At 37.2% G+C, this 27,436-nt stretch overlaps 1 long non-coding RNA gene across 2 annotated transcripts in view; it reads right to left on the minus strand.

Annotated features, from left to right (window-relative positions):
• Positions 1-27,436, minus strand: part of LOC147370739 (uncharacterized) — a 353,056-nt gene that overhangs the window by 19,700 nt on the left and 305,920 nt on the right. The gene's annotated exons all lie outside the window — the stretch shown is intronic.

Below are 27,436 nucleotides of genomic sequence, written 5' to 3' on the forward strand. Positions count from 1 at the left end.
GCTTTATTGACTATGCCAAAGCCTTTGACTGTGTGGATCACAATTAACTGTGGAAAATTCTGAAAGAGATGGGACTACCAGAACACCTGAGCTGCCTCTTGAGAAATCTATATGCAGGTCAGGAAGCAACAGTTAGAACTGGACATGGAACAACAGACTGGTTCCAAATAGAAAAAGGAGTACATCAAGGCTGCATATTGCCACCCTGCTTATTTAACTCATATGCAGAGTACATCATGAGAAACGCTGGGCTAGAAGAAGCACAAGCTGGACTCAAGATTGCCGGGAGAAATCGCAATAACCTCAGATATGCAGATGACACCACCCTTATGGCAGAAAATGAAGAGGAACAAAAAGCCTCTTGATGAAAGTGAAAGTGGAGAGTGAAAAAGTTGGCTTAAAGCTCAATATTCAGAAAACGAAGATCATGGCATCCCGTCCCACCACTTCATGGGAAATAGATGGGGAAACAGTGGAAACAGTGTCAGACTTTATTTTTCTGGGCTCCAAAATCACTACAGATGGTGACTGCAGCCATGAAATTAAAAGACGCTTACTCCTTGGAAGGAAAGTTATGGCCAACTTAGATAGCATATTCAAAAGCAGAGACATCACTTTGCCAACAAAGGTCCATCTAGTCAAGGCTATGGTTTTTCCAGTGACCATGTATGAATGTGAGAGTTGGACTGTGAAAAAAACTGAGCGCCGAAGAATTGATGCTTTTGAACTATGGTGTTGGAGAAGACTCTTGAGAGTCCCTTGGACTGCAAGGAGATCCAACCAGTCCATCCTAAAGGAGATCAGTCCTGGTTGTTCATTGGAAGGACTGATGCTGAAGCTGAAACTCCAATACTTTGGCCACCTTGTGTGAAGAGTTGACTCATTGGAAAAGACCCTGATGCTGGGAGGAATTGGGGGCAGGAGGAGCAGGGGACGACAGAGAATGAGATGGCTGGATGACATCACCAACTCGATGGACATGAGTTTGGGTAAACTCTGGGAGTTGGTGTTGAACAGGGGTGCCTGGCATTCTGTGATTCATGGGGTCGCAAAGAGTTGGACACAACTGAGCGACTGAACTGAACTGATGTTGAGATATGTTCCTCCTATGCCCATTTTTTGAACATGTTTAATCATTTTTGGGTGCTGAATTTTGTCATAGGCTTTTTTTTATCTATTGAGATTTATGTTTCAATTTGTTAATATTGTGTGTCACATTGATTGATTTGTGTCTATTGAAGAATCCTTTCATCCCTGGAATAAACCCAACTTCATCATGGTAATAAGTTTTTTGATGTGTTGCTGAATTTTGTAAGGATTTTTGCATCTATGTTCATCAGTGATATTGGCCTATGGCTTTCTTTTTTTGTGTTGTCTTTGTCTAGTTTCAGTATTAGGGTGATGGTGGCCTCGTACAATCAGTTTGGAAGTGTTCCTTCCTCTGCAATTTTTGGAAGAGTTTTAGAAGGATAGGCATTAGCTCTTCTCTAAATGTTTGATGCAATTCTCCAAAAAGCCATCTGGTCCTGGGCCTTTGATTTGTGAGATTTTTGATCACAGCTTCGATTTCAGTTCTTGTGATTTGGTTGTTCATTATTTCTATTTCTTCTTGAATGGATCTGTCCATTTCTTCCAGGTTATCCATTTTATTGCCATATAGTTGTTCATAATAATGTGTTAAAACCCTTTGTATTTCTGCATTTTCTGTTGTAACCTTTCCTTTTTCATTTCTAATTTTGTTGATTTGAGTCTTCTCTCTTTTTTTTCTTGATGAGTCTGTTTAAACATTTGCCAATTTTGTTTATCAAAGAACCAGCTTTCAGTTTTCTTTATCTTTACTACTGTTTCTTTCATGTCTTTTTCAATTATTTCTACTCTGATCTTTATGATTTCAAATTTCCTTCTACTAATTTTGAGAGTTTTTTGTTCTTCTTTTTCCAGTCATTATAGGTGTAAAGTTAGGTTGTCTATCAATGTTATTTTGTTGAGGTAGGACTGTATTGCTATAAACTTCCCTCTTAGAACTGCTTTTGCTGCAACCCATAGGTTTTGAGTTGTTATATTTTCATTGTCATTTTTTTCTAGACTTTTTTTATTTCCTTTTTATTTATTCAGCAGTACAGTTCAATTCAGTTGCTCAGTCATGTCCGACTCTTTGTGACCCCATGGACTGCAGCACTCCAGGTTTCTCTATCTATCACTAACTCCTGAAGCCGACTCAAAGTCACGTCCATCACGTCAGTGATGCCATCCAATCATCTCATCCTCTGTTGTCCCCTTCACCCCCTGCCTTCAATCTTGCCCAGCATCAGGGTCTTTTCAAATGAGTCAGTTCTTTGCATCAGGTGGCCAAAGTATTGGAGTTTTAGCTTCAGCATCAGTCCTTCCAATGAATATATTCCAAAGAATATTCCTTTAGGATGGACTGGTTGGATCTTCTTGCAGTCCAAGGGACTCTCAAGAGTCTACTCCAACACCACAGTTCAAAAGCATCAATTATTCAGTACTCAGCTTTCTTTATAGTCCAACTCTCACGTCCATACATGACTACTGGAAAAACCATAGCTTTGACTAGACGCACCTTTGTTGGTAAAGTAATGTCTCTGCTTTTTAATATGCTGTCTAGGTTGGTCATAGCATTTCATTCAAGGAGCAAGTGTCTTTTAATTCTGTGGCTGCAGTCACCATCTGCACTGATTTTGGAGCCCCACAAAAAATAAAGCCTCTCACTGTTTCCATTGTTTCCCCATTTATGTGACATGAAGTGATGAGACCGGGTACCATGATCTTAGTTTTCTGAATATTGAGTTTTAAGCCAACTTTTTAACTCTCCTCTTTCACTTTCATCAAGAGGCTCTTTTGTTCTTCATTTTCTGCCAAATGGGTGGTGACATCTGCATATTTGAGGTTATTGATATTTCTCCCAGCAGTCTTGATTCCAGCTTGTGCTTCATCCAGCCCAGCATTTTGCATGATGTACTCTGCATATAAGTTAAATAAGCAGGGTGACAAAACACAGCCTTGACATACTGCATTCCCAATATGGAACCGGTGTGTTGTTCCATGTCCAGTTCTAACTGCTGATTCTTGACCTGCATACAGATTTCTCAGGGAGCGGGTAAGGTGGTCTGGTATTCCCATCTCTTTAAGAGTTTTGTGCAGTTTGTTGTGATCCACACAGTCAAAGGCTTTGGCGTAGTCAATAAAACAAAATTAGATGTTTTTCTGGAACTCTCTTGCTTTTTTCAATGATCTAACAGATGTTGATAATTTGACCTCTGGTTCCTCTGCCTTTCTAAATCCAGCTTGAATGTCTGGAAGTTCAAAGTTCATATGCTATTGAACCCTGGCTTGGACAATTTTGACCATTACTTTGCTAGCATGTGAGATGAGTGCAATTGTGTGGTAGTTTGAACAGTCTTTGCCATTGTCTTTCTTTCAGATTGAATGAAAACTGATCTTTTCCTTTCCTGTGGCCACTGCTGAGATTTCCAGATTTGCTGGCATATTGAGTGCAGCACTTTCACAGCATCATCTTTTAGGATTTGAAATAGCTTAACTGGAATTCCATCACCTCCACTACCTTTGTTTGTAGTGATGCTTCCTATGGCCCACTTGACTTTGCATTCTAGGATGTCTGGCTTTAGCTGAGTGATAATACCATTGTGGTTATCTGGGTCATGAAGATCTTTTTTGTATAGTTCTTCTGTATATTCTTGTCACCTCTTCTTAATATATTCTGCTTCTCTTAGGTCCATAACATTTCTGTCCTTTATTGTGCTCATCTTTGCATGAAATGTTCACTTGGTATCTCTCATTGTTTGAAGAAATCTCTAGACTTTCCCATTCTATTGTTTTCCTCTATTTGTTCGCATTACTCACTGAGGAAGGCTTTCTTATCTCTCCTTGCTATTCTTAGGAACTCTGCATTCAAATGGATATATCTTTCCTTTTCCCCTTTGCTTTTCGCTTCTCTTCTTTTCACAGCTATTTTTAAGGCCTTGTCAGACAACCATTTTGCCTTTTTGCATTTCTTTTTCTTGATCCCTGCCCCTCGCACATTGTTCCTAACCTCTGTCTAGAGTTCTTCAGGCACTCTGTCTATCAAATCTAATCCCTTGAATCTATTTTTCATTTCCACTGGATAATCATAAGGGATTTGATTTAGGACATACCTGAATGGTCTAGAGGTTTTCCCTACTTTCTTCAATGTAAGTCTGAATTTGGCAATAAGGAGTTCTGAGTCAGGACCCAGTCTTGTTTTAGCTGACTGTATAGAGCTTCTCCATCTTTGGCTCCAAAGAATATGATCAGTCTGATATTGGTATTGATCATCTGGTGATGTCCATGTGTAGAGTCTTTTCTTGTGTTGTTGGAAGAGGGTGTTTGCTATGACAAATGCATTCTCTTGGCAGAACTTTGTTAGCCCTGACTGCTTCATTTTTCACTTCAGGGCCAAATTTGCCTGTTATTCCAGGTAGCTCTTGACTTCCTACTTTTGCATTCCAGTCCCCTGTAATGAAGAGGACATCTTTTTTGGGTGTTACATCTAGAAGGTTTTGTTGGTCTTCATAGAACCATTCGACTTCAGCTTGTTCAGCTTTACTGCTTAGGGCATAGACTTGGATTACTGTGATATTGAATGGTTTACCTTGGAAGTGAACAGAAATCATTCTGTCATTTTTGAGATTGTATCCAAGTACTACATTTTGGACTCTTTGGTTGATTATGATGGCCACACTCCATTTCTTCAAAGGGATTCTTGCCCACAGTAGTAGATATAATGGCCATCTGAGTTAAATTCATCCATTCCAGTCCATTTTAGTTCAAAGATTCCTAAAATGTAGATGTTCACTCTTGCCATCTCCTATTTGACCACTTCCAATTTGCCCTGATTCTTCAGTAACTTACTGGTTATTTAGAAACCTGTTGTTTAATCTCCATGTGTTGTGAAATATGAAATTAAAAGATACTTACTACTTGAAAGAAAAACTATGACCAATATAGTCAGCATATTAAAAAGCAGAGACATTATTTTGCCAACAAAGCTCCATCTAGTAAAATCTGTGATTTTTCCAGTAGTCATGTATGGATGTGAGAGTTGGACTATAAAGAAAGCTGAGCACTGAACAATGATGCTTTTGAAGTGTGTTGTTGCAGGAGACTCTTAAGAGTCCCTTGGACTGTGAGGAGATCCTACCAGTCAATCCTAAAGGAAAGCAGTCCTGAATATTCATTTGAAGTACTGATGCTGAAGCTGAAGCTCCAATACTTCCACCACCTGATGCGAAGCACTGACTCATTGGAAAAGACCCTGATGCTGGGAAATTCTGAAGGCAGGAGAAGAAAGGGGACAACAGAGGATAAGATGGTTGGATGGAATCACCTCCTCAATAGACATGAGTTTGAGCTAGCACAGGAGTTGGTGATGGACAGGGAAAACTGGTGTGCTGCAGTCCATGGGGTTCTAAAGAGTCGGAGAAGACTGAATGGTTGAACTGAATGATACTTAAGATTAGGAGGTTTGGGTTGATGTGTACACAGTGCTATATTTAAAATAGATAACCAACAAAGACCTACTGGATAGCACACAGAACTCTGCTCAATACTTGTAATAACCTAAATTCGAAGAGAATTTGAAAAATAATAGAAGCATGTATATGTATAACTGAATCACTTTGCTATATACTTGAAACTAACAATATTGTTAATCAACTAAATCCCAATATAAAATAAAAATATTTAGAAAATCATTCACCAAAACCAACTTTACTCTCCATCAGTTCAGTTCAGTTACTCAGTCGTGCCCGACTCTTTGCGACCCCATGAATCGCCATAGTAGAAGGTAATTATAAAATCATGCTGTTGCATTTTAAAACATAAAAAATACTTAACTTTGATATTATGCTAATTGTCAAATTTTATCCCTGATTATGAAGAAACATTGTTGTCACTTAATGACAGTGTGATATGCAACTTGTTTCTCATTATGATGAAAGGCTGTTTGGGGTGAAAAACATAATTCCATTCTTTTTTATGCATATAAAGTTGAAGAAATGCTACACATACCACAAATATATGACATCAGAAAAGTAAATGGGGGCACAATTTACTTAAATCTCTTGTAATACTGTGGGAATCTTAAGTTACTTCAAGAAGCCTTCTGGGGTGCCACTCAGATTTAGGCTTTCCTTTGAATGTGAATATTTGGTAATATTCATATGATTGAGAGGGAAACTCCTTCCTCATTATACTTAATTTTGAGGAAAACATGTGAAGAACTTCTATTAAATCACTACATTTTGCTTCATAACATTACAAATGATTTCAGTGAATCCTTTAGATGAGTTTACATTCTAGTTAATGTAGATAATTAAACATCCTATATATTTGTTGGTTTGTTGATGATAGTAAACAAAGAGATCTTTTACCTCAGGGCCTAGAGTCACTGTGTTCAAAGTACATTGTCTATAGTTATTATTTATTTAACCAGCACTGCCATGTACTATGCTAGAAACTTATTTTAATTATCACTGCAAACTTACAAGGTACGTGTTTTTATTATTTGCACTTAAGAGAGGAGGGAAAGAAGCAGAGATTAAGGGCACAGTATTTGGTAGCAGATATATCAGCCTGAGCCAAGCCTATTCCCCAGTTAAGCTTTCAACTCCATATTCTGGGGCCCCATGAGATAATTCAGGTATAGTAGGTATAGATGCACCTTTGTTTGTCTAAGCTAAAGAGAATTTTAGAAAAGCTATAGCCTACTTCCAGGGAAAACCAATAGTTAAGAGAAATCTTAGTATTTACAAGTGTACAGTAAGGTGCTTATTTCTAAGTACTTTACATGTATTACTTATTTAACCACTACGAAGGTCTTAGGTGTTAGGAAGTATTATCCCTATTTTACCACGAGGATTCTGTGACAGCATCATTAAGTAACTTGCCCAACATGCAAATTACAGACCTAGGATTCCAGTCCAGCATCTATTATCTTAATCACTATGTATATTGTCCCCAGAGCAGAAGAGGAAGACATAAAAATGCAAGAGTAGTAGCAGATAGAGCACAACATTATAAGCAAGTAATTCTGAATAGGAAAGTCTTCAAAAGCTCCTTAAAGGATGTAGAATTAAGCTGGACCTTTGAGGAAATGTAGGGCACTGACACTGGAAATGACAGGAAGATATGGGACAGGGAAGAGACAGGGAAGAGAAGACACACAGCAGGAGCCCAACCAAGCCAGAAGAACCTGGGAACGACAGTGACTAAGTCATTCATAGTAAACAGCAGAATGAAGTAGGCGATTAGAATTCAAAGGTGGTAAATTCACATCATGAAAAGTTATATATTTTAGATGAAACATCTGGACTTTATACATACTGTTTACAAAGAAAAAGAATTAAACAGTTATTGAAATAATAAGATTGGGATTTTGGAAATTTAGTTCTAACTGTGGTAACAGTATGTACTAGTTTGGTCCTAACCACCCTTGTTTAGGCTTATTACCCCAGGAAAATTGTTAATAGCACCTTCTTTCTCCTTTTAAAGATTCCTAGTTGGATAATACATGTTGCTTTTATTCTAACTGGGACTAATTTTTATGCATTGGATTGAAAAAAATCAAAATTTTGGCATTATCATGTATTAGGGAATGTTATTTAACTTATATGCAGAATACATCAGGAGAAACCCTGGACTGGAAGAAACACAAGCTGGAATCAAGATTGCTGGGAGAAATATCAATCACCTCAGATATGCAGATGACACCACCCTTATGGCAGAAAGTGAAGAGGAACTAAAAAGCCTCTTAATGAAAGTGAAAGAGAAGAGTGAAAAAGTTGGCTTAAAGCTCAGCATTCAGAAAATGAAGATCATGGCTCCAGTCCCATCACTTCATGGGAAATAGATGGGGAAACAGTGGAAACAGTGTCAGAGTTTATTTTGGGGGGCTCCAAAATCACTGCAGATGGTGACTGCAGCCATGAAATTAAAAGACATTTACTCCTTGGAAGGAAAGTTATGACCAACCTAGATAGCATATTCAAAAGCAGAAACATTTCTTTGCCAACAAAGGTCCATCTAGTCAAGGCTATGGTTTTTTCTGTGGTCATGTATGGATGTGAGAGGTGGACTGTGAAGAAGGCTGAGCACCAACGAATTGATGTTTTTGAACTGTGGTGTTGGAGAAGGCCCTTGAGAGTCCCTTGGACTGCAAGGAGATCCAACCAGTCCATTCTGAAGGAGATCAGCCCTGGGTTTTCTTTGGAGGGAATGATGCTGAAGCTGAAACTCCAGTACTTTGGCCACCTCATGCAAAGGATTGACTCATTGGAAAAGACTCTGATGCTGGGAGGGATTGCAGGCAAGAGGAGAAGGGGACGACAGAGGATGAGATGGCTGGATGGCATCACCAACTCGATGGATGTGAGTCTGAGTGAACTCTGGGAGTTGGTGATGGACAGGGAGGCCTGGCGTGCTGCGATTCATGGGGTTGCAAAGAGTTGGACATGACTGAGCGACTGAACTGAACTGAAGATTTTAAAACTGGAATTGTTTGTCTGAAGAGCAGCTTCACACTACCTACTGTTTTTAAAAAGCCAAGCCAAGCCTCAGTACTTTGTTGTTGTTGTTCAGTTGCTAAGTCGTGTCTGACTCTTTGTGACCCCATGGACTACAGCACACCAGGCTTCGTTGTCCTTTACCATCTCCCGGAGTTTGCTAAAACTCACATTCATTGAGTCAGTGATGGCATCCAACCATCTGTTCTCTTCTGCCCTCTTATTCTCCTGCCTTCAGTCTTTCCCAGCATCAAGGTCTTTTCCAAAGTGGAAGCTCTTTGCATCAGGTAGCCAAAGTATTGGAGCTTTAGCATCAGTCCTTCCAATGAATATTCATTAGGATTGACTGGTTTGATTTCGCTGTCCAGGGGACTTTTGAGAATCTTCTCCAGCACCACAGTTTGGAAGGATCAATTCTTCAGAGCTCAGCCTTCGTTATGGTCCAGCTCTCACATGACTACTGGAAAAACTATAACTTTGAATGTATGGACTTCTGTCAGCAAAGTGATGTCTCTGCTTTTTAATACACTAAGTTTGTGATAGCTTTTCTTCTAAGGAACAGCTGTCTTTCAATTTTATGACTGTAGTCACTGTCCACAGTGATTTTGGAGCCCAAGAAAATAAACTTGATACTTACCCTAGGGAAATGTGATAATGTACACTAGAAGGCATGTACAAAGATGATAATTGTTTTATTGTGTTATGGAACAGTTAAAAAAATAATAGCCAATAAAGAAATGCCTGTATAAACTATAGTACACATTTACTGTGAGTTATTATGCCACAGTTAAAAAGACAAAGAAGCAGGCCCCATGGGTTCTAATATGTAAAGCAAACTAAAGCAATCATATTGTTTTATTTCCTCTATTAATAGTAAAGGAACTAGAAGTAAATATACAACTTACTGAAGAAAGGACTGGCATAAGTTCCATGAACTAATTTAGGAATCTGCAGGAGACATCGGTTCAATGCCTGGGTCAGGAAGATCCCCTAGAGAAGGGAATGGCTTCCCACTCCAGTTTTCTTGCCCAGAGAATCCCATGGACAGAGGAGCCTGGCAGGCTACAGTGAGTCCATGGGGTCATAAAGAGTTGACATGACTAAGCGACTAACACACACTACTCTATGAATACTTGTTCAAGAGAACACGAACTATAGTTGTGTTTGTATACATTAAAAATAGCATACATTAATAAGCATTAATACAAACAAATTAAGATTGTACAAGGCTGTATATATAGATAAAGAAGTAGGCAGACAAAGAAGGCTCCAAATTTTGAACTTTCATTCCTGGGAAAATGATAGCCTCGTTTGGGAAATATTGATGGCAGAAGATATGTGAATCTGAATGTAATGCACTTATTTTTACATCCTTCATTTGAGTCTCTGACAGACCTATTAGGTGGAGATAACGCTGTATCAGAAACTGGTTGAGACACCCCTATTATGTTAGCTCTTATTCTTTCCACCCATCCAGCTGGTCTCCTATAGATTTTTTCCCCCTTCTCTTTCTTACTTAATTGCACTCTGATAGTGATTGCCCTCTGGTTAAAGTTGTACATTGCACCTGATGTTTACTTCTGCAAGACAACATTCCCCAACCCTCCTTTCCTTTGTGGGCATCTTTCATTACAGAAAGAAGGTCATGGAACCATACCCTGGAGGATACCAGAACCTGATCTGGAACCACTGGACACCAGCCCTAAAAATCTCAGTGTCTCCAGAAGGAAAGAAGAATGCAAGACTACTTCAGCCCTATCTACAGGCTTATTTCCACCCTGACACTGTAAAACCACTTGCTATATTCTGGGTTTTGGGGAGCACAGTTTTGAGGACCTTAGGCTGGCATGGCCCCTTTGCCTTGCAAAGTAATAAAGTTGCTCTGTTCTACTCCAAAGCTCTGTCTCCACATTTCTATTTGGCACCAGTGAATAAGATCCAGGTTTTCAGCAACAATAACTAGCAAAACATTGATCTTACATCTCTCTTCACACCCTTGAGAGCTTTGTTTACTTGTGTGGGATTGGATATAGCATTACCACATTGTACTGTGGCTATTTTATGTTCTCCTCACTAGCCTGTGAGCTTGAAAATTTTGTCCAACCTTACAATTGTACAGCTTTACAAAATCCAAGCCATGTGTTTATCATTATATTCCATGTTGCCTCTGAATATAACTACAATGTCAGTTTTCCTCATAACTTTTAAACTAATACTTTAACCACCTGTCAGTATACATATTGATTTTTATTTGCATGGAAGAAAATAGGCAACCCACTCTAGTATTCTTGCTTAGAGAATCCCATAGACAGAGGAGCCTGGTGGGCTTCAGTCCATAGAGTCCCAAAGAGTCAGACACGACTGAAGCAACTTAGCACACACAACACTATGACAATAATGTGACAGAATTTATCCCATCATTATGATATACAAGTAAATTTCCATCCTACCAGTCACTGACCTGGGATGGGGCAGGTCTTCCTTCATTGTGAATCATGAAATATCTGGAGTATAACAGATATAAAATAATATTGTTTGAATTAAAATGCAGAGGTGAAATGTAAGGAATACTGAAATGCTTGATGAAATAGAAGTAAAGTATACTGATTTGTTTTTCACATTGTTATACCCCTTTAGTTCATTTAACATTTTTGCATTAGGATACTATATAATGTTTAATAGATATCTTTAATACATATATACCCTCCCTTGAGGCATTTTGAGAGTAAGTATCAGAGCTATAATGCTTATTTTTTATTAGGCAAGAAATTAAATCGATGAGCCAAGCAGAACAAAACTATATAGAAAATCTGGATACATTTCTTTATATTGTTCCTTAAAAAAATGGGCAAGGATATCCTGAACCTAAGTTTACAACAAATAGGCTCATTTAATTACATCAGTTTATGGATTTTAAAACCTTTTAGATCCACAGTGTTGTTTTTGTTCTAAGCGTAAGTAGCTTTGTTTTGGGTAGTCTTATTCACTCTTCATTATGTAACTGAGCCTTTAAATATGTGACTTAAGTCACCCAAGGTTGACACCAACCTTGCTAGAAGCATCTATGGGCTAGAAGCATCTATGGGCTTGAGTTAGCTTTAGAAGTAAAGAGATGGCACTTCCTTATTTGCCTTAATTCTTTACATGTTGTCAGTCTGCAGGTAAATAAAATTATTTTAATTACCTTACAGTGAGCATTGTAATGTGAAATCTGCAGTGTTAATCAGTTCCTTAGTCTGCATAGGACATTGTATTCTAAATGTCTGAAAAATGCTTATAAGAGTTGAAAAAGGAACACTATATATATTAACTCAATTGAATTATAATACACAAAGTACTTTAAATTGAATAAAAAGATTTTAATGCTGAATCTAATTCATTACTAGCAAAATATAACCTTATGAAATGTAATATTAGTGTCAAAGATCTGAATCTTTTCTACAGTGAGGAAAATAAAATGTCTCGTAGACATTAATATAAATAATAAAAATCAATTTATACCAAAGTTGGCCTCTGCAGTGTTTTATGTATACTGGCAGTGTTCTCTCTCTGTATTTTAATGTAGTAATGAAGAGTCTGTTCTTTTTATCTTTCTTGACCAGGAGAGACAGACAAATCAATAGTGTGTGCATGTGTAAGTACAGGCGCATGTGTTACACATAATCATGTGAGAAAACAGGCTTGCTGAGAAACTGGCCTAGAAGACTGAAATACCATCCTTCAGGGACACCTTGGACACTTAAGTTTTCCAGAATAAAGATGTATCTCAGCTGATACAGAGTATGTAGGAATTTTCACAAACTAATTATGTAATCTTTTAAATGGAAACATATTTAGAGATAGTCTTAATTGTTCCTGAACATATGTGAGCTTGATTATAAAAGGCCTGTGGTGTAGCAAGACTTTGCCTTTATCTACCAGGAACTATGTGCAGTTACGTCCTATGTGGAAAATATATCAAGTAAAAGGCAACAACTACTCTTAAGTTCTATCTACTTAACTAAACAAATGGGAAAAACAAAAGGAATTCAAGAAAGAGAATACTTCAGTAAAAATGCAGGATGCTGGCCCCAGATAGCTGAAATGCATGTGAAAGGAATGACTTCAATAATCCCAGACTCTTAACATCTTCCCATGCAGGGAAGAAAGCTAAATTACTTAATACCTAACCATAATCTTTGATGTTCAGATTGGTCTGCCCTTTTTGTTATGAACTTCTATATATCCCTACTCCTTTCCCACTTCCTTGGAGCAGTCTTTTGGGGCTACTTGATATGGTTTCTCCCAGGCTTGAAGTTCTATTTCAAATAAAACACCAAACAAAACACTCTCTGCTTTCAGTCTGCTTACAGGTTGTGACTAATTTTTAAGTCAACATTCTGATAACGTTTTTAAATACTTTCAGATTATTAACTGACATTTCTGTCCTAAGCACCTCCAAACTAGTTTCGTAAATATCTTTGTGAAACCTTCAAAAACTTGAAGTCAATTAATAACATATTAAAAAGCTATTGTTTACAATTTTTCTAATCATTCCCACAAGTACATGAACCTAGGAACACTGTCATTAATTAAAAAGCCAGCAATAATTTAGTAATCATAACTCTTGAGTCATAACTCTTGCCCTAATTTTTATCTCGAGAGAAATCGGCTGGGGAGGGGAAAATAACAGCTTTATTTAATGCATTCTATATATGTTAAGGGAACAGTCTTATTTACATTATCAAACATACAAATGTTATAATTGTTAATTTCTTAAATTGGCAAAATTATATGGATTCTGTTCTGCATAAAAGCTGACCTGTTAAGTCAGAATTTTAGAAATAAAGAAATAAAAGTAGCATAAAAGTCCTTTCTGTAAATCTTCTTTTGTTATACAAATAAAGCAAAGAGAAAAGCTAAATGACAAGATCATTTCAAGTTAATGTGTTATTTATAATTCCCTGATATTGAAAATGTAGTCAAGTTTCTAATTAATGTGTCAAAAACATTAAAAGTGTACTCAAGTCTTACTTGTGTTGAAAAGAGAATTATCTTATTCTTGTGTGTCCTTCTAGTTACCACCCTCTCTCTGCCCTTCTGTTTACAGCTCTGGCTTTTTGGAAATGGTTCACACCTATCATTCAACATCCTTATGCACCATTTAAAACTGTCACAAGATGCAGCCTTTATGCTTGAGATGGAAATGCCTAAAGCTGTTAAGCTTCTAAAACTGATTGTGCAAGCTAATATGTGCAAATTTCTGTTTGTGCTAAAATATACAGAGGGAGTCCCTGGTGGGTCTCTCAGTGCCTGGAGGCACCAAGCAGTAATTAGTCACACACTACAGGAGATATCAAAAGAGTGTGTCAAATACAGATTGTTGATTAAAGGGTTGAGAGATGCAGACTTCCAGTGCTATCTCTCTGATCCAATTGGGAATACCAAGCACAGAATCAATTAAGTGAGCTGAATTATTAGCCCAAGACCTTAGACTCCTGTGAAAATTATCACAAATTCTTAGCTGGTGCTTAGGCAGCTGTCCTATAAGGGTATTAAGGGTTGGTAGCCACAGGAGTGCCTCCAATGACAACAGTGGAACAAAAGTAATTGTTTAGGTCCTAAGACATGCTTCAGGTAACTGCTCCTGGCTTCTGTCCCCAGGCCTCCATAGCAACTCTTCTCATCATGGTCTCTGATAACCTTGCTATCAGTTGCAATGGATAATTTGCAACATATATTCTTAATAAATCCTTTATGGCTACTGACATTTTCTACATCTTTCTTATTGAAATTCTTCCCACCTTGGCTTTGTTGATATACTGATTCAACATATTTTAATACCTACATCCTCGATACTGAGAAATTGAATTATTTTCTGCCTTATCAGTAAACAAAGGATTGTAGTCATCAGTGATTGCAGCTACCACTGACAGTGAGCTGGTGAGCCCTGAGCGAATTCAGGAAGGAAAGAATACCTGCCATCTAGCAGCCATCAAACTACAGCCACTCCCTATGGTGTGTCCAAAGGGAACTCAGGATTTGAAAGCAATACTGGCCCCACAGAGCTGAGGTCCATATCAAAGGAAGGCTTTCAGTGAACCAAGACTTTTGCATCTTCCCATACACAGAAGAGCAATAAATTCTTTCACTTGGAATATCTAGTTTTCTTTAACTAACAATCATCTTTCCATGATTCAACTACCTGCCCTTTGTTGCAAAACTTCTATATAACCAAGGTCCCCTCCTAACCACCTTGGAGCAGTTCCCTCAGGGTTACTTGAGAAGCTGCTTCCTGGGCTTGAAGTCTAAAAATTCCCATTGAATAAAACATAACTCAGTTTTGAAGTTATGAATATTGTTTAAGTCTACAATATTATCTTTAGTATGCACTTCATGAAAATGAACCTCTATTCATCATCACCACTATTACAAGTATTAATATAGATTACTAGTTTAATAACACTTCTAAAACATTCTAAAACTTTCTATACCCTAGGTACTCCATTAAGTGTCAACTAACAATGTATAACATTCGGTCCTTTGAGTAGTTCTCATGGTTACATCCCACATCCAGTCAAAATTAGTGTCTGCCTACCATCTTTACATCTATTTAAACATGCTATTTTTCTTTATATCCTTCTTAATACCGCTACCCTAGTAAAAGTCCTTAACATTTCTCACATAACCTTCTCCTATCAAGTTTCTCTGTCTCTGGTCTTATCCCTCTTCTAATATATTCTCTACATTAAAACTGACATCAATCTAAAGGTAAAATATAATAGTATACTACCATCGCTCAAATAAATATAATAACATTTAAAAATCTTTATATATCCCAAATGTCTTACAAATTAAGTCCAAATCTCTCTCCACATGACTTTCTTAATCTAGACAATGGAAAATGAAAACCTCAAAGGTGATTTAAGTTCTTAGTTTCAAGTTGCTTATGAAATGGTGCTGCTATGTTTTAAAAAGATTACATGTGTTAAAATAAATTGCAAAAAGGAGATTAAACCTGAGAATTCCCTGAACAGACAAAACCATTTAAGCCTCGTTAGCAAAATTCAGTTTATCTTACTCTGCAAAATAAGTAAAACAATTTGGGCCACTTCTTGTAAATGCCTCTGAAAACCATAAATGAAACTTAAGCTGTTCCCCAAAATTGGCATAAGGCAGCTACTGCTGCTGCTAAGTAGCTTCAGTCGTGTCTGACTCTGTGCGACCCCACAGATGGCAGCCCACCAGGCTCCCCCATCCCTGGGATTCTCCAGGCAAGAACACTGGAGTGGGTTGCCATTTCCTTCTCCAATGCAGGAAGGTGAAAAGTGAAAGGGAAGTCGCTCTTTAACCAATCCCCTATCACTAGAAAAACTCTTAATGCTATAACCATTTTTAAGAATAATCAGCTTCTGCATTTTCACTATATAAGTTGTCTTACAACAATATATCTCTGCATGTCATTTCACTGTTGGTTTAACAGCTCCCAGTTCATAAGCTATTCTTATATACACAAGAAACCGTAAGTACTGTTCTACTGAGCTGGTGGTTTTAATTTTGCTATTTCTGGATTTTTTACTCATGAAAGAGTTTGCCTCACTTAAAATATATTCCAAACCAAATATCAAACTCTGGCTGGAATCCAAATTTGACAGTGATAAGCATTTTGAAGTTTCTTAACATGTCCTCATCAAATCCAGGTGCCTCCACTATTTTCTTTAATCCCTTCATAAATAACAGGAATTAGAATGGGGATGGAGAAGGCAATGGCACCCCACTCCAGCACTCTTGCCTAGAAAATCCCATGGACGGAGGAGCCTGGTGGGCTGCAGTCCATGGGGTTGTGAAGAGTTGGACACGACTGAGCGACTTCCCTTTCACTTTTCACTTTCATGCATTGGAGAAGGCAATGGCAACCTGCTCCAGTGTTCTTGCCTGGAGAATCCCAGGGACGGTGGAGCCTGATGGGCTGCCGTCTATGGGGTCGCACAGAGTTGGACACGACTGAAGGGACTTAGCAGCAGCAGCAGTAATGGGGAATACAGCTGGCATCATCCACAATTTTGGCGATGATGCTATCAAAATAAAAAACTTAAAAATACAAATGAAAATAGGTATTTGCTATTCATGGAACTAGATTCCTGTAACATTATTTTGCTTGAAAGAGTTTAAATTCCTTCTGACCTTAGACTTTCTAAATCTTCATTCTTAATCAAAGGCCATTACATCATATTTTAAATCCAACATAAAGGTGAATATATTTCCAATAATCCATGGATCTCACCAATCTCCTTATATTTACTTAAGCAATGAAACCCTGTACCTGCAACTCAGATATGCATAGCAGGACAACTTTTTGCTAAATTTAGCATGAAGATTAGCAGTCAGAATCACCAAAAAAAAAAAAAAAAAAGAATTTTATATAAACATATAAGTTATCTGTGAAAAATAAAAAATAAAATATCTAAAGTGTTAGAGATTTTCTTTTACTTTTTCACTTTAGTATGGAAGGGGTGAAAATTTTGAACTGAGGAATTTTGAAGAATATTGGGTGAATAACAAATATAATTCATTTCAATAAATCATTTTGATTTGTTATGTGCAATGTGCTTTGCTTGGGAATGTCCATTTTTTAAAATGTTTATATTATAGTTCAGGGATTCAGGGATTCAAATAGCAGTCTATTACCACTGTTTAAAAGGCAAACCTATAAAATAATGACAGAGAGGCAGAACAACAGATCAGGTATGTCCAGACTAGGCATCAGCTATATCTCATTTGGAGAATACAAACTCATAATCATTTCAGGTCTTTTATTCTGATTTCACCTGTTGCCCAAAATAGCAGGTTTCCTTCTTGCCTAGAGGTGCCTTCCTGAATACAAATTTTCCCTGTAGGCTATGTTTGACATCTTAGGACTGTGGTCTTTTGGACATCATATAAACAGACATGATGACTCTTGCCCTAGAAAGGTGTGGAGGTTCCATTGTGTTTCATCATGTAAAGAAAGCCCTGGTTGCTGACTCTATATAGTTACAAAAAAAAAAAAACCCACTCTGAGCATCAGTGTGGACTAGTTGGAAAGAATTCTGATCCAGAATTGAAGACCTGATTTCTAAAACTCTTCCATCTTTCAGGTTAATAAATTCCACCTTTACCAGCCTATGTCTAGCTTTAACACTGGATTGTCCCTCGGGATGCTATCCCTACTTAAAATGAAAAGGTGCAAAGCTCTCTTTTCCATAGAATAATCTACTGTCAATGTGGGAAAGGGCTTCCCTGGTAGCTCAGATGGTAAAGAATCTGTCTGCAATGCAAGAGACCTGGGTTTGATCCCTAGGTCTGGAAGATCCCCTAGAGAAAGGAATGGCAACCCACTCCAGTATGCTTGCCTGGAGAATGCCTTGGACCAAGGAAACTTGATGGCCTACAGTCCATGGGTTCACAAAGAATTGGACATGACTGAGCAATGATTTTTTTGTAATGTGGGAAAGCCACTTGTTACATCTTAAATTTGATTTTACCCTTTGTCTTTTCCCACTAAAATGTAAGCTAACATATTACTATACCCAGAATTTATCTGATATTCAATAAACTATTTTTGAATAAATGAATGTAGAAAGTCTCATCTTGTTGGACTATCTTCATTTCTTGGCAACAAACTCACCTTAGACATCTGTTTCCTAAACTATGCCCTGGATCTTCCAGTTAGATATCTAAACACCAATATTCATTCAATACCCTTTGAATTGATATTTACTAATTTCCTACCATGTACAAGCACTATTCTAGGGATAAAAGAAAGTGTCGCTGCCTTGTGGAACTACACATATTCTGGTAAGGAAGAGAAAATGCCAATAAATATAATATACTCTTACTAATTGGAATTACACAATGAAGAAATACCAAATATATAAAACCATATGAAGAGATTATACTATGGAGAAAAAGGAAGGAAAAGGGATAAAGCATGATGGAAGGAGTGGCTGTTTTAAAAGTGGAGGTAGTCAAGGAGACATCCTATACAGGTGACTCTGGTCAGAGACTTATGGAAGTGATCAGTAAGCTATTAGTATATCTTGAGAAATAGAATTCCAAATAGAGAAGAAAGTGTAGAGTCCTGAAATAGTAATGAATTGGGGATGTTTAAGGTATCAGAAGGAGGCCAATGAGACTGAAAAGACTGGCCAGGTATAGTGGTGGTAGATGAGGCAGAGAGATTGGCAGGGAAGATACAAAATAGAGTCCTGGTCTTAGTTAAGCTAATGTTAACAGATTTCATAGGTAAACCTTAAATATCTGTAAATTAACCCCAGTTTTCTCAACAGGCCCATGGTAGGAGTAGGGTAGGGGTGTCACTGCTCCATAAAGACTTTAAGGTATCCAGAAATAATATTATCTTTAACATATGACTTCTAAGTTCATATTGTGCTCAAAGTCCATCACTTAGAATATATTCATAGTCCGACAAATCACTAAAAGGAAATATAAATTTGGTGTCTAGCTGTATTCCCATATATGCCCATAAGAAGGAAGCAGTTTTAGTGAGCAGGTAGGCATTTTCTGCCAAGTCCATGTGAGCCACAATAAGGAATAATACTTTTAAGTATGGTGGAAAACTATTGGAGAATTTTAAACAGGAAAATTATATTTTTAAGGTTAACATGATTGCTATGGTGATACTTTAACAGCAAATTTGCACCTCCTTTATTTGCAAAGATGATGTCATGATGGTTTATGGTACACTAGATTATTATCTTTGGAAGCAGCAAGGAACATTTAGATTTGTTCTATATATTGCTGGCAATATCACATGGGATATAATTTCAATGAGGACTTTCCTAAGGCTAAATATTCTCCTCTTTTGACCTCTTATAATTCTCAGTTAAATCATTATTATTGCATTTTAAAACTCCTTTTTTTTATTATCTGTTTATGTGGCTGTTTCTCCTAATACATATGGAACTCTTGAAGGATAAAGAATGTATCTTCGTAACCCTGGGTTATAGTACACTACCTGATGAATTGGAGCACACAATTATTTTTAATTGAATTGAATGAGGAAACTTGCCTGTGGACACTGCACAATTACAATGTCAGAGACAGTATTGGAATCCTGATGTGGGTTATTACAAAACCAAGGATCTTTCCACTATTTTATGTTACCGCAATTTATATATAGCAAAGGAACAAGGTAAATTTGTATTTAATCCTAGTTAGTTAATGCTCCTAGGTATCTACTTTGGAGGTTAAAATGTGACGACAATTTGCAAACTCATAGCACCATTTTGTATTAGATAGAAATTTTTGTGCTATTTATTGTATCTGGAATTTCAGAAAGAATTTAGGGGAGATAGAAATGAGATCTAGATCCCTAAGTGTCAGCACTGACCTGAGTTAATAAACAGAATATCAGATTTCAGTTCAAAAATGTAAAGGCACAGAGAAATAATATTGGTATTCATTGGATTGATTCACTGAATAAACATTTATTGTTGTTCACTATGAATAAAGCATCCAGTCCATTCTGAAGGAGATTAGCCCTGGGATTTCTTTGGAAGGAATGATGCTAAAGCTGAAACTCCAGTACTTTGGTCACCTCATGAGAAGAGTTGACTCATTGGAAAAGACTCTGATGCTGGGAGGGATTGGGGGCAGGAGGAGAAGGGGATGAGAGGATGAGATGGCTGGGTGGCATCACCAACTCGATGGACATGAGTCTGAGTGAACTCCAGGAGTTGGTAATGGACAGGGAGGCCTGGCATGCTGCGATTCATGGGGTTGCATAGAGTCGGACAGAACTGAGTGACTGAACTGAAATGAACTGAACTGATGAATGAAGCATTGCTGTATATGCTGGAGTATAGCAGTGAAAAAAAGGTTAAAATATGCTACCATCATGAAATTTGCTTTCTTAACTAAATTTGATCTTTAATGTCTACCAGAACTCCAGATGAATGAAATGAGAAAACACAACAGACAATAGGACAGTTTATCTCAGTGGGAAGAAAGGTATAATTTTATTCAAAATGTGCACTCTACAGGGATTAATATGAATGTAGGAAAAAAACCCTCCTGCTTTGTTCAGAACCCGATCAAGGACTAGACAGAAATAAGGCTACTATTTAAAGGTACTCAATGTTTAAACCTGAGAGGGGCTGGACAAGGACAGTCCGACAATAGAGTGTTCTTATTTTTATTCAGTGCTTACTAAATTGGAATGGATGTATAGGAGAAAATATTAAAGATTTGTGAGGAAAAGATGCAGGTTGTGGGGGAGGAGCTAAGATGGCAGAGGAGTAGGACGGGGAGAACACTTTCTCCCCCACAGATTTATCAAAAGAACATTTAAACGCTGAGTAAATTCCACAAAAAAACTTCTGAATGCCAGCAGAGGACATCAGGCACCCAGAAAAGCAACCCAAGTCTTCAAAAGGAGATGTTTTATCAATGGTGCTGTATAGAAGGAGAAGTTTTGAAACTACTGTAAAAATAAGACCGATAACTGGAAGCAGGAGGCTTAAGTCCAAACCCTGACTCCAGGGAAGTCCTGACTCCAGGGATCATTAATTGACAGGAGGTCATCAAACGCCTCCATACATACACTGAAACCAAGCACCACACAAGAGCCAACAAGTTCCAGGGCAAGACATACCAAGCAAATTCTCCAGCAACAAAGGAACACAGCCCTGAGCTCCAAGATACAGGCTGCCCAAAGTCACTCCAAAACCATAGACATCTCATAACTCATTACTGGACACTTCATTGCACTCCAGAGAGAAGAAATCCAGCTACACCCACCAGAACTCCGACACAAGCTTCCCTAACCAAGAAACCTTGACAAGCCACCTGTACAAACCCACACACAGCAAGGAAATGCCACAATAAAGAGAACTCCACAAACTGCCAGAATACAGAAAGGACACCCCAAACTCAGCAATTTAAACAAGATGAAGAGACAGAGGAATACCCAGCAGGTAAAGGAACAGGATAAATGCCCACCAAACCAAACAAAAGAGGAAGAGATAGGGAATCTACCTGATAAAGAATTCCAAATAATGATAGTGAAATTGATCCAAAATCTTGAAATTAAAATGGAATCATAGATAAATAGCCTGGAGACAAGGATTGAGAAGATGCAAGAAATGTTTAACAAGGACCTAGAAGAAATAAAAGAGAGTCAATATATAATGAATAATGCAATAAATGAAATCAAAAACACTCTGGAGGCAACAAATAGTAGAATAACAGAGGCAGAAGATAGGATTAGTGAATTAGAAGATAGAATGGTAGAAATAAATGAATCAGAGAGGATAAAAGAAAAACGAATTAAAAGAAATGAGGACAATCTCAGAGACCTCCAGGACAATATTAAACGCTACAACATTCAAATCATAGGGGTCCCAGAAGAAGAAGACAAAAAGAAAGACCATGAGAAAATACTTGAGGAGATAATAGTTGAAAACTTCCCCAAAATGGGGAAGGAAATAATCACTCAAGTCCAAGAAACCCAGAGAGTCCAAAACAGGATAAACCCAAGGCGAAACATGCCAAGACACATATTAATCAAATTAACAAAGATCAAACACAAAGAACAAATATTAAAAGCAGCAAGGGAAAAACAACAAATAACACACAAGGGAATTCCCATAAGGATAACAGCTGATCTTTCAATAGAAACTCTTCAAGCCAGGAGGGAATGGCAAGACATACTTAAGGTGATGAAAGAAAATAACCTACAGCCCAGATTATTGTACCCAGCAAGGATCTCATTCAAATATGAAGGAGAAATCAAAAGCTTCTTAGACAAGCAAAAGCTGAGAGAATTCAGCACCACCAAACCAGCTCTCCAACAAATACTAAAGGATATTCTCTAGACAGGAAACACAAAAAGGGTGTATAAATTCAAACCCAAAACAATAAAGTAAATGGCAACGGGATCATACTTATCAATAATTACCTTAAACATAAATGGGTTGAATGCCCCAACCAAAAGACAAAGACTGGCTGAATGGATACAAAAACAAGACCCCCTACATATGCTGTCTACAAGAGACCCACCTCAAAACCTCATACAGACTGAAAGTGAAGGGCTGGAAAAAGATTTTCCATGCAAATAGGGGCCAAAAGAAAGCAGGAGTAGGAATACTCATATCAGATAAAATAGACTTTAAAACAAAGGCTGTGAAAAGAGACAAAGACGGTCACTACATAATGATCAAAGGATCAATCCAAGAAGGATATAACAATTATAAATATATATGCACCCAACACGGGAGCACCACAATACGTAAGACAAATGCTAACAAATATGAAAGGAGAAATTAACAATAACACAATAATAGTGGGAGACTTTAATACCCCACTCACACCTATGGATAGATCAACTAAACAGAAAATTAACAAGGAAACACAAACTTTAAACGATACAATAGACCAGTTAGACCTAATTGATATCTATAGGACATTTCATCCCAAAACAATGAATTTCACCTTTTTCTCAAGCGCACATGGAACCTTCTCCAGGATAGATCACATCCTGGGCCATAAATCTAGCCTTGGTAAATTCAAAAAAATTGAAATCATTCCAAGCATCTTTTCTGACCACAATGCAGTAAGATTAGATCTCAGTTACAGGAGAAAAACTACTAATAATTCCAACATATGGAGGCTGAACAACACGCTGCTGAATAACCAACAAATCACAGAAGAAATCAAAAAAGAAATCAAAATTTGCATAGAAACGAATGAAAATGAAAACACAACAACCCAAAACCTGTGGGACACGGTAAAAGCAGTCCTAAGGGGAAAGTTCATAGCAATACAGGCACACCTCAAGAAACAAGAAAAAAGTCAAATAAATAACCTAACTCTACACCTAAAGCAACTAGAAAAGGAAGAAATGAAGAACCCCAGGGTTAGTAGAAGGAAAGAAATCTTAAAAATTAGGGCAGAAATAAATGCAAAAGAAACAAAAGAGACCATAGCAAAAATCAACAAAGCCAAAAGCTGGTTCTTTGAAAGGATAAATAAAATTGACAAACCATTACCCAGACTCATCAAGAAACAAAGGGAGAAAAATCAAATCAATAAAATTAGAAATGAAAATGGAGAGATCACAACAGACAACACAGAAATACAAAGGATCATAAGAAACTACTATCAACAATTATATGCCAATAAAATGGACAACGTGGAAGAAATGGACAAACTCTTAGAAAAGTACAACTTTCCAAAACTGGACCAGGAAGAAATAGAAAATCTTAACAGACCCATCACAAGCACAGAAATTGAAACTGTAATCAAGAATCTTCCAGCAAACAAAAGCCCCGGTCCAGACAGCTTCACAGCTGAATTCTACCAAAAATTTAGAGAAAAGCTAACACCTATCCTGCTCAAACTCTTCCAGAAAATTGCAGAGGAAGGTAAACTTCTGAATTCATTCTATGAGGCCACCATCACCCTAATACCAAAACCTGACAAAGATCCCATAAACAAAGAAAACTACAGGCCAATATCACTGATGAACATAGATGCAAAAATCCTTAACAAAATTTTAGCAATCGGAATCCAACAACACATTAAAAAGATAATACACCATGACCAATTGGGCTTTATCCCAGGGATGCAAGGATTCTTCAATATCCACAAGTCAATCAATGTAATACACCACATTAACAAATTGAAAAATAAAAACCATATGATTATCTCAATAGATGCAGAGAAAGCCTTTGACAAAATTCAACATCCATTTATGATAAAAACTCTCCAGAAAGCAAGAATAGAAGGAACATACCTCAACATAATAAAAGCTATATATGACAAACCCATAGCAAACATTATCCTCAATGGTGAAAAATTGAAAGCATTTCCTCTAAAGTCAGGAACAAGACAAGGGTACTCACTTTCACCATTACTATTCAACACAGTTTTGGAAGTTTTGGCCACAGCAATCAGAGCAGAAAAAGAAATAAAAGGAATCCAAATTGGAAAAGAAGAAGTAAAACTCTCACTGTTTGCAGATGACATGATCCTCTACATAGAAAACCCTAAAGACTCCACCAGAAAATTACCAGAACTAATTAATGATTATAGTAAAGTTGCAGGATATAAAATCAACACACAGAAATCCCTTGCATTCCTATACACTAATAATGAGAAAACAGAAAGAGAAATTAAGGAAACAATTCCATTCACTATTTCAACGAAAAGAATGAAATACTTAGGAATATATCTACCTAAAGAAACTAAAGACCTATATACAGAAAACTATAAAACACTGGTGAAAGAAATCAAAGAGGACACTAATAGATGGAGAAATATACCATGTTCATGGATTGGAAGAATCCATATAGTGAAAATGAGTATACTACCCAAAGCAATTTATAGATTCAATGCAATCCCTATCAAGCTACCAACGATATTCTTCACAGAGCTAGAACAAATAATTTCACAATTTGTACGGAAATACAAAAAACCTCGAATAGCCAAAGCGATCTTGAGAAAGAAGAATGGAACTGGAGGAATCAACCTACCTGACTTCAGGCTCTACTACAAAGCCATAGTCATCAAGACAGTATGGTACTGGCACAAAGACAGAAATATAGATCAATGGAACAAAATAGAAAGCCCAGAGATAAAACCACGCACCTATGGACACCTTATCTTTGACAAAGGAGGCAAGAATATACAATGGATTAAAGACAATCTCTTTAACAAGTGGTGCTGGGAAAACTGGTCAACCACTTGCAAAAGAATGAAACTAGAACACTTTCTAACACCATACACAAAACTAAACTCAAAATGGATTAAAGATCTAAACGTAAGACCAGAAACTATAAAACTCCTGGAGGAGAACATAGGCAACTCTCCAACATACATCACAGCAGGATCCTCTATGACCCACCTCCAAGAATATTGGAAATAAAAGCAAAAATAAACAAATGGGACCTAATTAAATTTAAAAGCTTCTGCACAACAAAGGAAACTATAAGCAAGGTGAAAAGACAGCCTTCAGAATGGGAGAAAATAATAGCAAATGAAGCAACTGACAAATAACTAATCTCGAAAATATATAAGCAACTTCTACAGCTCAATTCCAGAAAAATAAATGACCCAATCAAAAAATGGGCCAAAGAACTAAATAGACATTTCTCCAAAGAAGACATACAGATGGCAAACAAACACATGAAAAGATGCTCAACATCACTCATTATCAGAGAAATGCAAATCAAAACCACTATGAGGTACCATTTCACGCCAGTCAGAATGGCTGCGATTCAAAAGTCTACAAGCAATAAATGCTGGAGAGGGTGTGGAGAAAAGGGAACCCTCTTACACTGTTGGTGGGAATGCAAACTAGTACAGCCACTATGGAGAACAGTGTGGAGATTCCTTAAAAAACTGGAAATAGAACTGCCTTATGATCCAGCAATCCCACTGCTGGGTATACACATTGAGGAAACCAGAATTGAAAGAGATACATGTACCCCAATGTTCATCGCAGCACTGTTTATAATAGCCAGGACATGGAAGCAACCTAGATGTCCATCAACAGATGAATGGATAAGAAAGCAGTGATACATATACACAATGGAGTATTACTCAGCCATTAAAAAGAATACATTTGAATCAGTTCTAATGAGACGGATGAAACTGGAGCCTATTATACAGAGTGAAGTAAGCCAGAAAGAAAAACACCAATACAGTATACTAATGCATATATATGGAAAAAGAAAGATGGTAACAATAACCCTGTATACGAGACAGCAAAAGAGACACTGATGTATAGAACAGTCTTTTGGACTCTGTGGGAGAGGGAGAGGGTGGGATGATTTGGGAGAATGGCATTGAAATACGTATAATATCATATATGGAACGAGTCACCAGTCCAGGTTCGATGCACGATACTGGATGCTTGGGGCTGGTGCACTGTGACAACCCAGAGAGATGGTATGTGGAGGGAGGAGGGAGGAGGGTTCAGGATGGGGAACACATGTATACCTGTGGCAGATTTATTTCAATATTTGGCAAAACAAATACAATATTGTAAAGTTTAAAAAAAAATATAAAAGTTCAAAAAAAAAAAAAAGATGCAGGTTGTGATGGGGTTTCCACTCATGCAAAGAAACCACAAAAAAACATTATTCAATTTCCCATATTCATTTTCAACGTCAAGTATTGGGAGTACTTTTGCCTAAATACTATTGTCTAAAGGATTGGTGTGCAATAAATTGTGAGTTCATTGCTCATGAGTCTCCAATCAGAAGCTCAGGTGGTAAACCTAAACCTCAACATTCCTCTTCTAAATCAGAACTTCCTCTTCACATCAGAACTCCTAAATGTCTCCTATGGATGTTTAAGGCATTTGTTTTATTCATCTTAATTCTATCAGTAGACTTATTTGATCCTCTAGGTATTTTTAAGGCTAAATGGCAAATATTTTTGTGTGTGTTTATATATACTATTGGTTTTATTCCTCTTTAACTTTTAATCAAGAAAAGGAAGGAACAGCAAGGTTGACAATTCTAAATATAACCCTCACCCAAAATATGCAACAGATGTCCTCTATTCCAATTAACTTCACAGAACAGAAGTAGTTTGTCTTTATATCTGATCTAAAATTATTATCTGACACCCAAATATGGTCAGCAGTCCTGTACTTCTAGTAACTCAAGAAAATCTTAGGAAAAATCATTCACTGAAAAAGTAGTAAGATGAATCAAGGCAAACTCCACAGGGACACTCTGTCTTTCCAAAAGAAAAGTGATGAAGGAAACCATGGTCCCAGTGCAAATAATATGCAAGTGATTTGTTTGTTCTTGGAAAATTATATGAAATTTGAAAGCTTACAACTTTAAAATGAAAAAATGAATCCTTCCCAAAATTAAATAAAA

Source organism: Bos grunniens, chromosome 6, assembly GCF_055505025.1.
Source record: "Bos grunniens cultivar Pamir isolate PY7600 chromosome 6, Bosgru_T2T1.0, whole genome shotgun sequence".
Classification (NCBI taxonomy): domain Eukaryota; kingdom Metazoa; phylum Chordata; class Mammalia; order Artiodactyla; family Bovidae; genus Bos; species Bos grunniens.